Genomic DNA, 5,225 nt, shown 5'->3' with positions numbered 1-5,225 from the left:
CTCATTATTTCCCCATTGAGAATGATATTCACTGTGGGCTTTTCATAGATGGCATTTAGATATTGAAGTATGTTCCCTCTATCCCTGTACTTTGAAGAGTTTTAATCAGGAAAGGATGTTGTATTTTGTCAAATGCTTTTTCGGCATCAATTGAGAAGATAAGATGGTTTTTGTGTTTTCCTTTACTGACGTGCTCTATCACATTTTTTTGATTTGCGAATGTTGAAACACCCTTGCATCCCAGGAATAAATCGCACCTGATCCTGATGCATTTCTTTGTAAGTTTCCTTTCAACACAAAATATGGGATTGTTGAGTCAGTGTTGTACATACTTGTACTTTTTCCTTGTCAACATGTCCTTTGTAGACATCTGTATCACTTCCACCAGTGTCCCCAAGATGCTGGTGAATATACTAACACAGAGGAAAGTCCTGACTTATGACAGCTGCATCATGCAGATGTATTTTTCTTACTTTTTGTAGGTTTGGACAACTTCCTCCTGACTGTGATGGCCTATGACTGCTTTGTGGCCATCTGTCACCCCCTGCACTACATGGTCAACATGAACCCCCGGCTCTGTGGACTGCTGGTTCTGGTGTCTAGATCATGAGTGTCCTGCATTTTTGTTACAAACCTTAATGGTGTTGCAGCTGTCCTTCTGTACAGAGGTGGAAATCCCCCACTTTTTTTGTGAAATTAATCAGATGACCACTTGCCTGTTCTGATACTTTTCTTAATAACATGGTGATGTAATTTGCAGCTACACTGTTAGGTGGTGCTCCCCTGGCTGGGGTCCTTTATTCTTACTCTGAGATAGTTTCCTTCATACAGAGAATCTCATCAGCTGAGGGAAAGTATAAAGAATTTTACACCTGTGCATCTCACCTTTCAGTTGTCTCCTTATTTTATTGTACCAGCCTAGGAGTGTACCTTAGTTCTGCTGCTCCCCAGAGCTCCCACACAAGTGCAGTGGTCTCACTGATGTATGCAGTAGTCACACCCATGCTGAACCCCTTCATCTATAGCCTGAGGAACAAGCACATAAAGGGGGTTTTAATTTTTTTCCAGTGGGAAGCCATGAAAGGGCCATTTTTTCAACATTACCTGTGATTTCATGCTTAATGCCTAAAAGCCAGAAATTGTGTTTCTTAGATTGGATCATGAAATAACTTAATCCCTCTATTTATATCCTGGAGTTTCAATTTTTTTAAGTTCAACCATGATTGCTTTTCAATAAGCCTCTTTGTTGAACTTTCTGTGCTTCTGATAGCCAAGAATTTTTCCTTTATGTTTTTATTTTTTAAAGTTTTATTTATTTTATTTTATTTTATTATTTTATTTTATTTTATTTATTTTATTTTATTGTCAGAGAGAGGGAGAGAGCACAGCAGGGGGAGCAGCAGGCAGAATGAGAAGCAGGTTCCCCACTGAGCAGGGAGCCTGATGTGGGGCTCAATCCCAGGACCCTGGGATCATTACCCAAGCCAAAGGTAGATGGTAAACCAACTGTGTCCCTCCTTTTGTTTTTTTAATTTCCAAAGTGAGTCCCCATCTTGAATCAGAAACAATTTTGAGATTCCCATTTGCCTCATATAGTGATGACTGGTATATAATGATTATACTATAGTTATTACTGATTATTACTATATCACATACAGTAATCATTTTATTAAATAAACTACATTTGGCCACTGAGGCCAAAATTTATAATTTTATTGTATAAGAAATTAGATCACAGGTTTTCGTTCTGTGTCAGCCATTCATTTCTGTGTTACTACTTTAAATTCTCTTTCTGGTGATATAGACTTAACCTATTAGTTTGTTTTGTAACTAGTCTTGGGTTTTTATGATCCTGATTAGGATCTGGTCCTCATAGCAGCTCCGCATCCGCAGTATCACTGGCACAGAAAAATAAGGAGAAATTACTTATGAAAAACACCCTCAAAGCATAATCTACAGAAAGACAAATTTGCATAAACCAAATGACTTAATATGGGCTCAGTATCAGAGAAGAACCAAGATATAATGAAGTAAAATTGTCGATCATACAATATTTTATTGTGGAACATGTGTTTTTGATGATGAACATCTACTCACTGAAGTGTGGGATATGTGGTGTCCGTGTGTAAAGGGTTTTATTTGTTCAAGTGAAGAATTTAGTGGTAGATATTGAGTTATTTAATTGGATGATGTGGCTGTTTCTATTTGAAAATTTCCAGTGCTGCCTTCAAATATTACTCCTTCTGTTGCCCTAAACTTAATATCTACCTCTTTAAAAAAGTTGTCATAAACTTTATAATGTGAGTAAACAAAAAGTGTATTCACTCTGTCATTAATTCTTTGCCTTTTTTATGCTCTAAGCTCTTTTCAGTCCAATGATCAAAAGATGATACAGACAAGAGCTTGAATTCCTGTCCTGTAATGCTCTGCGAATGGAAAGTTGGGACTGAGGGCTCCATAAGTTTTCCTGCAGAAACATAGAGGTCTTTCCAAACTCTACCAGTTACCTAGATGGGAATCTTAGTGGTAGTCACTTTTTAGTACAGTTATCTAAAATAAATGTGCCCAGAAATCAGTTCCATTTCTATACATGAATAATGAGACTGCAGAAAGAGAAATTAGGGAATCCATCCCATTTACAATAGCACCAAAAACCATACATTACCGTGGAATTAACTTAACCAGAGACGTAAAAGATCTATATTCTAGAAACTATAAATCACTCTTGAAACACATTGAGGAAGACACAAAAAGATGGAAAAATATTCCATGCTCATGGATCGGAAGAATTAACATAGTTAAAATGTCCATGCTACCTAGAGCAATCTACACTTTCAATGCTATCCCGATCAAAATACCGAGGACATTTTTCAAGGAGCTGGAACAAATAGTTCTTAAACTTGTGTGGAACCAGAAAAGGCCCCGAATCACCAAGGAACTGTTGAAAAGAAAAAACAAAGCTGGGGGCATCACAATGCCAGATTTCAAGCTGTACTACAAAGCTGTGATCACAAAGACAGCATGGTACTGGCACAAAAACAGACACATCGACCAATGGAACAGAATAGAGAACCCAGAAATGGACCCTCGGCTCTTTGGGCAACTAATCTTTGATAAAGCAGGAAAAAACATCCGGTGGAAAAAAGACAGTCTCTTCAATAAATGGTGCTGGGAAAATTGGACAGCTACATGCAAAAGAATGAAACTTGACCACTCTCTCACACCATACACAAAAATAAACTCCAAATGGATGAAAGACCTTGATGTGAGACAGTAATCCATCAAAATCCTAGAGGAGAACATAGGCAGCAACCTCTACGACATCAGTCAAAGCATCCGTTTTCATGACACATCTCCAAAGGCAAGAGAAACAAAAGATAGAATGAACTTGTGGGACTTCATAAAGATAAAAAGCTTCTGCACACCAAGGAAACAGTCAAAAAAACTAAGAGGCAGCTCACAGAATCGGAGAATATATTTGCCATTGACGCTACAGATAAAAGACTGGTATCCAAGATCTACAAAGAACTTCTCAAACTCGATACATGAGAAACAAATAAACAAATCGTAAAATGGGCAGAAGATATGAACAGACACTTTTCCAATGATGACATACAAATGGCTAACAGACACCTGAAAAAATGTTCAACATCATTAGCCACCAGGGAAATTCAAATCAAAGCCACACTAAGATACCCCCTTACGCCAGTTAGAATGGCAAAAATTAACAAGGCAGGAAACAGCAATTGCTGGAGAGGATGTGGAGAAAGGGGATCCCTCCTACATTGTTGGTGGGAATGCAAGTTGGTACAGCCACTCTGGAAAACAGTGTGGAGGTCCCTTAAAAAGTTAAAAATTGAACTACCCTATGACCCAGCCATTGCACTACTGGGTGTTTACCCCAAAGATACAGGCATAGTGAAGAGAAGGGCCATATGCACCCCAATGTTCATAGCTGCATTGTCCACAATAGCTAAATCATGGAAGGAGCCGAGATGCCCTTCAACAGATGACTGGATTAAGAAGCTGTGGTCCATATATACAATGGAATATTACTCAGCTATCAGAAAGAACGAATTCTCAACATTTGCTGCAACATGGACGGCACTGGAGGAGATAATGCTAAGTGAAATAAGTCAAGCAGAGAAAGACAATTATCATATGATTTCTCTCATCTATGGAACATAAGAACTAGGATGATCGGTAGGGGAAGAAAGGGATAAAGAAAAGGGGGGTAATCAGAAGGGGGAATGAAACATGAGAGACTATGGACTATGAGAAACAAACTGAGGGCTTCAGAGGGGAGGGGGGTGGGGGAATGGGATAGACTGGTGATGGGTAGTAAGGAGGGCACGTATTGCATGGTGCACTGGGTGTTATATGCAACTAATGAACCATCGAACTTTACATCAGAAACCAGGGATGTACTGTATGGTGATTAACATAATATAATAAAAAAACATTAAAATAAAAATAAAATAAATAAAAATAAAAGTGAATTTCCAGGACATTAAACATACTTCTTTCAAATCTGAACAAATGTCAAAAACAAGAAGCACTAGATTATTCTTAAAATTCTCAGTTCTCTGGGCGCTTGGGTGGCACAGCACTTAAGCATCTGCCTTCTGCTCAGGGTGTGTTCCCAGCATTATGGGATTGAGCCCCATATCAGGCTCCTCCATTATGAGCCTGCTTCTTCCTCTCCCACTCCCCCTGCTTGTGTTCCCTCTCTCACTGGCCGTCTCTATCTCTGCAAAATAAATAAATAAAATCTTTAGAAAAAAAATTCTCAGTTCTCTTTATTTTATTTAATGTATCTGTCAGCTATTGCTGCATAACAAGCCATGCCAAAAGGACACAATATAAGATAATGTTTTTTTTTATTTTCTTTTTTTTAATAACATGAGGGTCTACATTGGGGAAGTCTTCTGGTCCCTGCTGGTCTCCTCATGAGGTTGCCATCAACTGTTGGTCAGCTGGTAGTGCTCCACTAATTCTGGCTGTGTTCTCACATTTTTTTAAGATTTTATTTATTTATTTGAGAGGGAAAGAGACAAAGAGAGTGAGAGCTGAGGAGGGGAGGAGCAAAAGGAAAGGGAGAAGTAGACGCTTCCAGTGAGCAGGGAGCTGTCTGCAGGGCTCAATCCCAGGACCCTGGTGTCATAATCTGAGCTGAAGGTAGACAATAAACCAGCTGAGCCAAGCAGAAAATCAACAAAGAAACA

At 38.8% G+C, this 5,225-nt stretch overlaps 1 pseudogene; it reads left to right on the top strand.

The window, feature by feature from the left end:
- The first annotated feature begins 302 nt into the window (after positions 1-302).
- On the top strand, positions 303-1,110 carry LOC117801744 (annotated as a pseudogene).
- The last annotated feature ends 4,115 nt before the right edge of the window (positions 1,111-5,225 follow it).

This window comes from Ailuropoda melanoleuca, chromosome 4, assembly GCF_002007445.2.
Source record: "Ailuropoda melanoleuca isolate Jingjing chromosome 4, ASM200744v2, whole genome shotgun sequence".
Classification (NCBI taxonomy): domain Eukaryota; kingdom Metazoa; phylum Chordata; class Mammalia; order Carnivora; family Ursidae; genus Ailuropoda; species Ailuropoda melanoleuca.
Note: the sequence above shows the minus strand (reverse complement) of the source record. Positions and strands in the feature narration are given on the sequence as shown.